The sequence below is a fragment of the Zalophus californianus genome, chromosome 2, assembly GCF_009762305.2.
Source record: "Zalophus californianus isolate mZalCal1 chromosome 2, mZalCal1.pri.v2, whole genome shotgun sequence".
NCBI classification, from domain to species: Eukaryota; Metazoa; Chordata; class Mammalia; order Carnivora; family Otariidae; genus Zalophus; species Zalophus californianus.
In genome coordinates, this window is record NC_045596.1 from 6,227,132 (window position 1) to 6,240,905 (window position 13,774).

Genomic DNA, 13,774 nt, shown 5'->3' on the forward strand with positions numbered 1-13,774 from the left:
TGTGGTTTCCTGGCTTGAACAAGGATGCAACTGCTGGAGTTACAGCAGCCCCCTTGCAACCACGAGGGAATGGCTAAAACATTTCAGAAACATTGGCCCCATCATCTTTGAGGTGCTGAACCAATGCCTACAACTACTCTAGACATCTTACCATATGAGGAAAATAACCCCCCCCTCTGTTTAAGCTACCATAGGAGGTTTTTGTGTTAAGCATTGTGTTCTGTTTTAGCTTTGTTAGCTAATAAATGGGTATAGATACTTACCAAAAGCCTGCAACTGTGCTAAGCATTTTACAGCCATTAGGCAGCTTAATTTTTATAACAATCCATGAGAAAGTGGTACTGTTACCACATTAGAATTTTCCCAAAGGCCTGATCTGCTAAAGCTCTACTACCCAATTCTACCGAGACTCCTGAGGCACAAAGCCTAGTCCATTTGCTCTCGCCCCAACACGGGAAAACATGACGTTTTACTCTACCTGTGTATGGTCTGAACAAGAAAGTGCCTTGAGAAACGGTTTTGAACCCAAGTCTACCCTCTCCGTCCCATAACAATGGAGAAAGTTGTGAGTTGAAGCTGGAGACAGATTTGAGGGTCTTGGGGTTCTGAAGTCACCACTGCATTTCTTCTCTTTTTTTCTTTCAAGATTTTATTTAAATTCAAGTTTGTTCACATGTAGTGTAGTATTAGTTTCATGGGTAGAATTTAGTGATTCATCAGCTGCATATAACACCCGGTGTTCATTACATCAAGCGCCCTGCTTAATGACCATCGCCCAATTTCACCACTGCATTTCTGAGCTCAATGCAGTTTACACATGGATAACTGGGATGAAAAGAACGCACATTGAGGATTCTCTGAACATTTCTAGATCCCGGGGGGTAGCCAGCCTCCTTCTCTAGCAGCTTCAACAGAGAGGGTTAGGTGTTGCATTGAAAGGTCCCTTTGTCACAGTTAGCTGAATCATATATTTTAAAATAAACCTCCACTTCCTCCTGATATTACTGTGTGCTATTTCATCAATAAGGTTTTCACCTGTGTTAACAAGGAGACACCCCAGGGATAGTTAAGAGGGTGAATACTAGCAATCATTCACTCCCTAGTGTGGATTTATTTGCTTCCACTTTCTTTCTAACACTTAGGCAAAAAATTCTCAAAGAACAAAGGTTTTATTAGGGGATGTTGAATAAAGTTGCAGAGTGAATAAATTTGGGTCTGAATGAACTGTATTCATGGAGGAGTGTTCTGAATCCTATGGGTGGGCTGCTCAGAGCCATACACAGGTGTGTGCATGCAAACACACACACACACACACACTTTAATAGGAGATGCAGAGCTTTTGAGGTCTTCTTGGGTAACAGAAACAAGATTCAAAAGTTCAAGGAGCTAGAACAAGGGGACTAATGTAACAAGACCAAGTTTAATAAGGGCAGGTGTCTGTTGCTGAACATTTGTCCCAAACTGCCCCACACAGGGAGGCGATGGGGGAGGCGAGGCTTAGCTGCAGTACATGGGATGAAGACCGGGCACCTGTGGCCACCAGCTCCTGTGAGTCAGGAGTAGGGCCTGGCTGCCAAAAACATTAACGAGCTTCTGAGCCACTTTAATACAAGAACGGTCTTTAGCATGGGAGACCCGAGAGGCACATGAGCCAGACCACACCTGAAGTCGGGGCTCAGTTCTGTGAAGAAACATGGACACACAGGGACCAAACAAAAAGCCACGCAACAGGAGAGGGAACAGGGGAAAAGCAGGGCAGAGGAGGTGGCCTCAGCGAAGCAAGGAGGTGGGGCGCCTGGGTGGCTTGGTGGGTCGGTCGGTCGGTCGGTAAAGCGTCTGCCTTTAGCTCAGGTCATGATCCCAGGATCCTGGGCTTGAGCCCCATGTTGGGCTCCCTGCTCGGCAGGGAGTCTGCTTCTCCCTCTGACCCTTCCCCAGCTCGTGCTCTCTCTCTCTCCCAAGTAAATTAAAATCATAAAAAAAAAAGAAGGAAGAAGCCTAGCAGCAGCCATAGAGCAGTGAGCGGGTCTGATTCATCTGGGTATTCCTGGTGCCTGGCACAGAACCAGGGACACATTGGAGGTTCTGTAAATATTTGCTGAATGAACACATTGGAGCAAGCTCCAGTGTAAAGGGCTTTTCCAGAAAGGAGAGAGCTGCTCATCCACGGGAGTATTTGCATCTAACACTGACAGTCCCTTGCTGGAGATTTTCTAGGAGAGACCCAAGCACCCAATGGGGGCTTGGGAACAGATGCTAAATTCTAAGTCCCGAGAATTTTATTCCATTAGTTGAGGTGTTAAAGCCCTCACCATATCTGCCTCTTAGACACTTATTTCTCTTTTATTACTGATTTCCAAAGAGAAGGGAGGGAGAATGGGCAGAAAGAAGAAGGAAGGAGAGAAGGAAAAGAAAAAGAGTAGCCCGTGCAAGGCTCATTAGCTCCTGAAGCCATGTCTCCCTCTCCCTCCACCTGAGGAGAAGACCCACCACCTGCCTCTGCTCATCACTTCTTCAGAGAGGTCATGGTTCTACCCCAAACATGTTTACTGTCTCTCTTCCTGACGCCTGTGTCCATTCCTTCTGTACCATTTTGTCTCTAACACTTAGCGGGTACTTGTTGAACAGTACCTCTCAATACACATTTGTCGAATGAATGATGAATGAATGAATGAATGAATCCTGTGCTCTTTAGGCTTGGTTGGGGCTCTGTTTTCTATGCTGGCACGTGTTTCATACAGTATTCTTAGGTAGGATTTGTGTGTATTATTCCACTGGAGGAAAAAGGAAGAGAAACGGGAGTGGGAGGAGGGACATTCTGGAGAAGTAAAAACTATCCTTGTGGGTTTCAGAAATGTCTGCGATGTTATGCCTGAAGCTGAAACATCAGGTCCTATTTACTTTTTCTTTTCTATAAACAGCTATAGATTTCCTAAAAAACAAACAACAAACAGCAAAACCTCTTGTTATGTGTGTGTGTGTGTGTGTGTGTGTGTGTGTGTGTGTGTGTGTGTGTGTGTGATGAAGTCACATGAGCATGTGTCTGAGATTCTGGGTCTTGATGCCTTTTCTTTTACTTGCTTTCGTTTCCAAGGCTTAGAAAAACTGTATATTGATGTTGTACTTGGTGTAAGCATTTTTATCAAGGAAAAGGCCCATAAGTACTTGAAGAAAATTCAGTGAGGGCAGGGCCATCCTACTTTCCATCATAGTTCCTGGAGCAGTGCCTGGCACGTAGTAAATGCTCAGTAAACAGAGAATGAATAAGACAGTTGCTGTCTGCCTCGATGACAGACGTCACGTAATGAGCACATTATTCACAGTACTTCTTCATCTACGAACACCCCAGGGGTATAAGTGTGATTCTGATCTTAAAGACAAAGAAATAAGATGAAGGAACAAATTGGTGGGGGTCACTGCTTGAGTCAGGATGCCAAACCAAAGCCAGTGCTCAGTCTTCGTCACCAGCTGCAGGGGACAGTGGCCTCCGGTCCTAGCGAAGCTCATCTTGGGCATTTCCTGCTGCCGGCCCAACCGGTTCTTCCCTTAGTTGTTCTTGCCTCCAGATCTCTGGCTACCTTTTGCAAATGCTTTTGCAAACAGGGTAGGATATGAGTATTAAGATAGACGAGTGGAAAGAGAATTAGCTAAGTGATAGATGAATGACGGGCAGTAAAATCAGTGGGTGAAGAGCTTGTGCAAACGTCAAGTCCTCCTCTTGTCCGTAACTACAGTATCAGCCCGACAGTTTCAGTCTGGCAACACTTCCTAACAAAACAGATTGGGCTCTAACTGCCAATTCCACCCCCGCTGCCCCCCACCCCCACCCAGGATGATACATGCCCCGAAGTCTTGAGAGTGGAGTATCCTTTTGCACTACAGTTTTTGCTCAGACCTCATTAATTCGGGAAGATGATACTTCAGCCAGTGGAAAGATACTGAATGTGTGCAAAAACTCCTTAATTGTGGGTTTCCTTTTGCTGTCTGCTCCCTTAATAAATTTGGAAACTATTTTATGTAAATTATACATAATTTATATGGGGCTATCGCATTTTCCTGCTTCAGGAGCAGGAGCAGGGATGAACCTGGTGAAGATGCTCCTTCCACTGTAACCGCATCTGCTTTTTTACTCTACACCAAATCCCTCTTCAGGCTGCTGTATGTGAGTGTGAGCTCTAGGATGTTGATGGCAAAGGCAGCCAGAAGTCCAATGGGCAGGCAACAGAACAATGGTGAGGCGGGACTTTTGGCACCAGAGTAACTCCAATGGCAGAAAGTGCAAACTGAGCCTGGAGATGCCAGGGTGCCATTTGGTGGCTAAAAAGGAGGGTGCGAGGTTGAGAGTGACTGAAATGGAGAAAAGGAGATGTTGATCTAGCCGCTAAGGTAGACTTAGAGGAGCGGCCCGGTGGGGAGGCCTAGCCAGGCCAGGAGCCCAAGGGGGGAGATGGCCCCCCAAATCTGCCTCTGGGTCCACCTCTGGCACCAAAACCAGACTTCCTACAGCTGCTCTACATTTCCAGCTGGCTGGCCCATAGATGCTCTTGGCATGTTGGCTGTTTCCGTGGGAAGCATTTCGGACAGTGGAGTTGGGCTGCCTGGGCTCCACTCTTGCTCAACTACTTGCTACAGCTGTGTGACCCTAGGCAGGTGTCTTAACCATTCTGTACCTTGATTTCTCATACCCATAAAACGGGAGTGATAAGATTACGTACCTCGCAGGATGGTGTGATTTACTGTTCATAGAGCACTTAAAATAGTGTTTGTAGGGTGCCTGGGTGGCTCAGTTGGTTAAGCGACTGCCTTCGGCTCAGGTCATGATCCTGGAGTCCCGGGATCGAGTCCCACATCGGGCTCCCTGCTCAGCAGGGAGTCTGCTTCTCCCTCTGACCCTCTTCCCTCTTGTACTCTCTATCTCTCATTCTCTCTCTCTCTCAAATAAATAAATAAAATCTTAAAAAAAATAGCATTTGTAAGTAAGGAAGCCAGTAAGTGCTACATAAGGACTTGCTATTGTTATCATTGTCACCCTCTGTCTCTAGTCATGTCAATTAGTCACTCAAGCCAGAAAATTCAGCTTATCAACTTGTGGGGAATGAATGTTCCCCTCCGCTCCCTATCCTCCATTTCCCTGGACCTATACTCCCCAAAGCTAAGACAAGTAAAGGGACTGCAACTCAATGCGGAGGAGGAGAAAGACATGACACCTAAGAGGCATCGGGGGGGTGCCTGGGTGGTGCCGTCGGGTGGGCGTCCGACTCCTGGTTTCGGCTCAGGTCCTGATCTCAGGGTCCTGGGATTGAGCCCCGCATCGAGCTCCAGGAGACTTTTTCTCCCTCTTCCTCTGCGCCTGCCCCCTCCCACTCCTCTGTGCTCTCTCTCTCTCTCTCTCTCTAATAAATAAATAAATAAATCTTAAAAAAAAAAAAAAGGAGCAGAGTTTACACCTGAAGCACGAACACAAGGTCTGACTCATTTACACAATCAGCAGTCCCCTCACCGCTTAGATCTAGCATCAGCAACAGGAGCCAATATGAATGACAACCCAAGAAAGGGTAAGGCCCCAAGGGACCTCCAGGGATTTGCCAGACCAAGGAGTGGGGAGGGAAGGACTGAAGGAAGGTCTGAGGGGAGGAGGTCTCTCTGCAGACCAAGGGGGCAACCACAGTGGGAGCCCGGGGCAGGGAGGGCTGAGGACCTGCGCTCTGGGGTGATGTTGGGTGAAGCCACTGTCCCTGCTTCTCTTCCCTTGGTCACTCCTGTAAGGGGAAGAACCTGAAGTAAAGGACTACTTGCACATTTTTCTGGACTCTGTGTGGGATTAACTGGATAAAAGTATCTTCAGTTATGGAAATCACAACTCCTTCATCTATAACAGGGGATGGAGTGCTGGACTGGGCTCATTCGTAATCCCCAACGGTGTCCTCTGGGTCCACAGGAGGCATCCGACATATGAAAGTCCTTTGGTTACAATTAGGGTTCTCATGAGTTAAATTAATGAATTGTGATAATATATTTGACACTTCCAGCGAAACACTTTGGGGTCTTTGGGGGCATATTTGGTAGACGCTGAATGATTGATATACAGGTTCTTTGTTAAAAACCTTGTGTAAGTTACAGCCACTCAACTTTAAATCTATTTTTAAAAAAACAAACCTAACCCACCACAGGCTACTTTTGGGGGGAAAAACTCAAAACTATTCCCACTGATGCTCACAATGAGACTTGCGTGTTCAAGTTTGAACTTAGAGCTATAATTTGCCTGCCCTTGTAATGAACAATTATTAAAACCAGTGACTGGCTTAAAGGATTCCTAAATTAACCTCAAGAAGCTTGACTTTCTCGGGAGGGTTGGGTAGAACTCCAGCGGTGCGGCCAATTCCTGGTTATTGATAACTTTTGGAATCCTGCTACGCTGCCCTGCCTTGTGTCTACACAGCAAAGAAAGGTGAAGACAAGTAATAATGGAGACCTAAAAATATATCAACAAGAATAAATGTGTCGTGAGGAAATTCCAAGCTTTATTAAATGCACTTTTGGTGAAAGAAGCCCTACAGAGAATTTCTTAATAAATTTTCAGAGAGGGGAGGTGCTTGGTCACTGGAGTAGCCTACATAAGCAATTGTGGTATTTGTGGAATGTCAAACTGCAGATTGCTGGAGGTAACCATCCAGCTAGTATCACCATCGTTTCTTATGATAGACCAAAGTCTCGGATTGTGGTTCAAGGTTGGCTGAGACTCGTGTCCTTGTTTTGGCAGATTGTGTTGGTGTCATGGACTCTCCAGTTTGGAAGGAGCTTGAGCATGTAGCCACCCCTCCATGCAGCCGATGCTCCCACACTCAAAGATCTGTAGCCAGAAGAGACAGTGTCTTGATTTTAAACACCTTAGTAACTCATTCCAAAGTCCAGTAACACCCACATCCAGGAAATTCTTCTTAAGGTTTAGCCTAAATCCCTCATGCTTCAATGTAAGCCCATTTCCTCTCCTTCTGTCCAAAACAGAAATAGGGAACAGCTGCTCTCCATCCACTGGTTCATACACTTGAGGACTTTATTTCAACCCTCCCCCTAAATCTTCTTCTCTTCTCCAGAGTAAATACTCCAGCTCCCAGAAACATTCTCTGAGACCATGGTAGCCAATTATTTTCTAAGTGTTTCCTTTAATTCCAACATTGATCCAAGGTACTGTCTCCGCTTTCATTCTTGAACAGCACGTATTCAGTGGGTGATGCAGAGACCCAAAAGTAAAGCAAGGCTCCTGCCGATATTTGGAGACGTTCTACCACCTACGGCTATCCCAGCACCACCAGCTGTGAAGTTTAATCTATCATCAACCTCAATATCCTCATTGCTACAATGACTCTATTTTCCTTACTAGCTCTGCACCAGATGCTCTGTTACACATTTAATGTAGATGATCTCATTTACAACAACTCTGTTGGGTGGCTATTTTTATCTTTGATTCACAGATGTGGAAATACCTTCTAAAGATCTCACTACGAATAAGTGACTGGGATTTGAACCTGGGGCTACGTGACTCAGAGCCTAATTCATGCTGATCTTTTCTTGTCCCCAGAGAGTAGGCTAGTAATACATAAAGTTTTAAATATTTCATTCTTCAGCGATGTCATTTAAAAACAACAAACTCCATCATTGCACTTATTATGTTTGACCATAATTATGAGTGTGAAGATGTGTCTGCCCCATTGGGCTTTGACCTGTTCCTGGGTGGGGACCTCAGCTTTGTTTGTATATTTTCAGCACTAAACACAGTGCCATTTATTGAGTAGACAATCAAAATTTGTTTGGAATATGGCTGAATGAATGGGTGGATGGATGGATGGATGGATGGATGGATGGATGGTTGGATGGATAGATGGATAAAACATACACAAATCCATACTACTAATTATCCCAATTCTCAAATTCAAAGTACTTACAGATTCACATGTATCCCTTTGTATAATGCCATTCCCCTTCCTCCACCCCTATTCTCACAACAAAATTGGTTTGGGGTCATGGGATAGTTGAAAGATAAAGAATCTAATCTCATTTTTCCCACCAACTCAATGTGTGATCTTGGACAAGTCACTTGTTTTCTCATCTGAAATATGAGGAGAGTTGGCCTGGATAATATTTGAGGCCCTTTCCAGTCCTAAATTTCCATAATTCCATGGCTATCAACCTACCTTAATCAGACTTATCTAAATAATCACAAAAACACCACTTCATGCTGGAGAAACACAGTCATAATAAACTAAGCAAAACCAAATGCCCTTCAATATCCTGTTGTGAACTATAAAATGTCCCCCTAAAATCACATTTTCCCCTTGAAACAGGATGTAGGAAAAATATTTTCCTATTAAATCCTTTTAAAGTGCAAGCGAAAGCATTTATTCTGCGATTTGCTGTCCAACTCAATAAAAAGTAGAGGATTTGGCCTTTTTAATTACAGAAGATACTGTCAGAAAAGCAAAGATGGTAGAAATTCAGGTTGGAAACCAAGACGCCATGCCAACAAAATGATGCGTACGTTTTCTGGAGGGATTTCCAAGTGTGCATCGAGAATTTTTTTTTTGCCATTATGTTGGGGAAGCCAGTAAATGGGTTTTTACGAGGTGATTTATGAAACTCCTGGGGTGGATGAAGTGAGGGTGGGGAAGAAGTGGCACCAACTTCCAAACCTGTGGGGTGAGGACAGAGTGGACTTGAACACTGGCAACTATTGGTTACATTGTTGCAAGTCGAGTCCCGCAATGGGTTTGGCAGAAAGAGCTAGAAAGGGCTAGAAGATTTCAGAGGAACTTTACCTTGTCCTTAGGATATCTGAAAGCCTCCTACAAGAGTCTAGCCTTTGAGGGAGGCATTTCTGTTTTCCTTATTGCTGTAGAGCCTGGGAGGTTTATAAGGAACAGACCTAGAAATGTTTGAGAAATGGAAAAGAGCAGGTGCGTCTCTTTGTTCAGCTGGGAAGACAGTAAGGGACATCTGCCCAGTTCATCATCATCCTACCTTTCTGTCAGAGCTACCCCCTGCGGTGGGCGGGACATCTTTGTCCACCAAAGATGTCCAGTTTTAGCCCAGTGAGACCCATTTTGGAATTGTGACCTCTAGAACTGTAACCCGGCAAAATTTGCATTGTTTTAAGCGAGTAAGTTTGGTAATTTGTTACAGCAGCCACGGGAAACTGTTATACCCCCCATAGCCTCCAACCAACAGAGGGTGTCCTGATAGCCATGTGTGAACCATGTGACTTCAGATGCTGAGCCGGAGATGATTGGATCACAGGTAGATGTGTGTCCCAAGCTGGACTGATTTTTGTCTGCATGCTCGGAATTCGGCCTTGGGATTGATTCAGCTATGACTAGCAGCATGACATACAAACTCAGCTGAGGGCGGGGGAGACCCATGTTCGGCCACATGAGTGAAGAAATAGAGAAAGCTGGTTTGCAGAGATAATTATATCGAGGGAGAGAGAGGCAGAGAGAGATGGAGAGAGGTCTGGTAGCATTCTAATTTCTAGCTCCCCTCTGAGGTGAGGTACAAGTTTGTAGAACAGACCCCTCACCCAGTCACTGCACCCCATGGACACTTGTGAAAGAGCCAATGTCCTCAGTTCAGAAACATTGATAGATCAGCTCCAACCAAATGAAAAAAGTGTAGACTGGTGACTGTTGCCCAACAACCAGATGACTAATATTGGCTCCAGGGGGAGGTGTCAAGGGGACTTAGGGAGAAATCCCTGCTCCAGAATCAGCAGTGTGAATAGGTGTGGTGTTCCTCCATTTTTCAGACAAGGCTCAGAGAGGTGAAATAACTTGCCCCAAGTCACACAGCTAGTAAGTAGGATAGTTGGAATTCAAACAACTCTAGTCTTTCAGTTTCCAAATTTCATGTACTTTTTGTTTGTTCATTTGCTTTTCACATTACTTGTCCTCTGCTAACTGCTTCCTGGACTTCTTTTTTTTTTTTTTTAAACTAGATATAATTCAGAGATCTGATAAATGTCCCTATGTACCCTACGAAAATTCCTTGGGTATTAAAACACTCATAGTCACCACTGTCCAGGGAGGAGATCAATGAACATGTGATATAGTGATACAGTGGTCCAGGCCTTACAGGGTCCAGGGTCTACAGAGCGGATCCCAAGGAGCAGATAACAGAGCAATAACTTCCCACTCTCTTCTGAAGACTTTTGCTCCCTCGTGTCCACATCTGTGTGGTTCCTCGGAAGTGCACGCCAGCAGCCACTGGAGGCTTGGCTGGCCATGGGCCTCTGTCTCTCTGCCTGATGTCCGGGCTTGCAATCCCCAACCACACCGTGACTCTAGGCTTCAACAATCTTTAGGGAGCCAAGGACCGGAGTAAAGGGAGTACTGATAGAGTAGTCTGAACTCAGGGAGCTCACTGCCTTCAAAGTCAGACCCTCAGGCTGTGCTGAACCCCGTACACGTCATGCTCAGCCCTCCGGGCCAGCTGGACTCCCGAAGACTGATTTGTACCAGGAAACCATGAGAGTCTCCTGGGAGTTAGGGGTCTTTCCCAAGACCATCCCTGATGGTGGGAGAGACCACAAACTGAGAACCAGTTCGTTAACCCTTGTATTTCACTATCCCCTACACACTCATGTGCGCGTGCGCGCGCACACACACACACACACACACACACACACACACACACCCCGCTTGGCTTCCTATATGAAAATCAACAAAAGGACTTAGTTTGAGATAGTTTTCCAAATAAGGCAAGCTCTTCTTGGTGACCATCTGAGAAGTGACTGGCAGAAGTTCAAACCATAGAAAATGCCCTACCATCTTTTTACTCTTTGCAACCTTGTCTCAAAATGTAGTCACACGGGCATGGTAGGAAGGACTTGGAGAGCCCAAGAGCCGCCTTGTACCTATATCAAGACCCTTGTCAAGTGGTTCCTGTTCTCTTGCCATATGCTCCTTCCTTAGGATTGACTTGCTTTTGAACCACGGGGTGCCGGTGGCATCTTGTCATTCATTGACCCTTCCCCTGCCCCCAGGCTGATATGGCTATGTGGGCAAGCATCTCCTTTCTCTTTCTGCACTAATTTGAGCTGCTCAAAGTTGAATGGTTTTCCAGACTAAGAATGGCCGCTCTGGGCATGAAAATTCCAGATGCTCTGAGGTGCTGCTAGACCCTCCAAACAAGCTCTCTCTCACATTCCACGTTCAAACAGCTCCTTGATAAGAAGTTGGAAGTAGAGTTGAGTGTATCTACCTTCTCTGTGCCATATGTTGAGAGTGAAGCATCTGCCCCAAACCAGTGACCCACTGGACATCCATTTCACTGCATATTCAGCAAAAGGAAACTTGTGGGTGTCGTTTTGGCCAAATTCAGCTCGTTCTGGCCTCCAGCCCTCCATGGGTGTGGGTGTGTGTGTGTGTGTGTGTGTGTCTGTATGTGTGCAGAAGTTACTCTCCGAGGGTGGAGGATGGTGGTAGTTGAAAGAAGAGACAATAGCACAGAAGTAGGTAGTTGCAAGACAATTAAAATCAGGAAAGATACGGATGTACAGCAGCTGAAAGTCCTCAGAGGGACTGTCCAAACAGCGACTGAGAACCAAGAGGATCAAACTGGAGGGAAGAAGCCCAGAGAATGGGTAATGAAGGAAGGGCAGGAGGAAGACATAGTCAGGGTATATATCAGTTTCCTGTGGTTGCAGTAACAAATTACCATAAACTTCGTGGCTTAAAATAGTAGAAATTTCTTTATTTCTTTTTTTAAGATTTTATTTATTTATTTGACAGAGAGAGACACAGCGAGAGAGGGAACACAAGCAGGGGGAGTGGGAGAAGGAGAAGCAGGCTTCCCGCTGAGCAGAGAGCCTGCTGCGGGGCTTGATCCCAGGACCCCGGGATCATGACCTGAGCTGAAGGCAGACACTTAATGGCTGAGCCACACAGGTGCCCTAGAAATTTATTTCTTACAGTTCTGGAGGGTAGAAGTCCAAAATCAAGGTGTTGGGCTCTCCAAGAAGCTCTAGGGGGAGAGTCCTTCCTTGCGCCTTCCAGTTTCTGATGGCTGTCAGCATTCTGGGGCTTGTGGCTGCCTCAGTCAGATCTCTCCCTCTTCGCATAGCTTCCTCTTTTCTGTGTGTGTCTCTTACAAGGACACTTGTCATTAGATTTAGGGCTGGCCTGGATAATTTAGGATGATATCCTCATCTCAAGATCCTTAATGACATCTGCAAAGATCCTTTTTCCAGATAATGTAAAATTCAGGGGTTCTAGAAATTAGGATGTGGACCTATCTTTTGGAGGCCAACATTTAGCTCATCACAGGGTGGGGGATGATAAAAAGTAGGAAGAAATACGCCAGTAGGTCAGGACAAGGGACTCAGAACCTAAGCCAATAATTGGGTAAGAATGAAGAATGTGGCCACTCCTCTTATGTACTCTGGTTGGGGGGGTGGAGGGACAGAGGTAGCCCTTGGAAAGGCTGGGCTACAACAGCCTTCTGTGTTTGCCTCCTGCCTTCCCCTCTTCCCCCTTTTTTCCCTCCTGTGAGAGTGTAGCGAGCAAGATGGAGTCACTCATGTCAAGCAGGCTGCAAACAGCCATTGCCAGTACCAGACAGACTCAGAACTGATAACCAGCAGAAATAGAGGAGGTCTGCAAAGGCCCAAGGCTGATTAAGTCCCTTTAAAAAGAGAGGATTTTTGCAGTAGTCCGACTCCTCAGACGTTGACCCCTCTATGTCTGACCACTTCAAAAAGGCAACTGCCCCAGAAGGCTCTGCCTGATTGATCTCCAAAAAGGACAGAGATCCTTCACTGCTGGAACATAATATAGTAAGTGCTGCGAGCTGACCCGGACCAGATGGAGGCCTCATTCAACTGCATGCTCACAGACTGACTTGGAGTCTGGTTCATTAGCTTCCTACCCTCTGTTCTATCTTGCTCGTTGTGTGACTTGTCTTGTGTTTTGCTTTGTGTGATGTGTAAGAAGCCAAGCTAAACATATGGTGAAACACCATTGAATTTGGAATCCTGAACCTGCTTTATGATCATGTTAACTTTTCTTTATGATTGAATAAAGCTGGCATTGTAGAAAGACACAACTGGTGTGTGTGTCTTCATAGCATGCTCATGACAAAGAGCTTCTGGGAGAAATCTCCCCCTTTTTTTTAAATTTTCATTTTATTGTGGTAAGAACACTTAACATGAGATCTATCCTCTTAATAGATTATTAAGTGTAAACACAGTATTGTTAACCTTAGGCACAATGTTGTACATTCATCTTGCTTAACTGAAACTTTATATCCATCAGTCAGCAACTCCTCATTCCTCCCCCGACCCCCCCGACCCCCCGCCCCTGGCAACCATTATTCTACTCTCTCCTTCTCTCTGACTATTTTAGATACCTCATATAAGTGGAATCATGCAGTATTTGTCCTTCTGCAAATGGCTTATTTCACATAACATAATGTCTTCCAGGTTCATCCATGTTCTTGCATATTGCAGGTTTTCCTTCTTGTTTAAGTATTAATACTATTCCATCGTACATATGCACCATAATTTTTGATCCATTCATCTGTTAATGGACATTTAGGTTCCTTCCAAATCTGGGCTATTGTAAATAATGCTGCTATGAAGGTGGAAGTACAGCTATCTCTTTGAGCTCCTGATTTCAATTCTTTGGGATATATACACAGAAATGGGATTGCTGGATTATATGGTAGTTCTTTTTTTTCCTTAAGATTTTTTTTATTTTTTTTATTTTTTAAAGATTTTATTTATTTA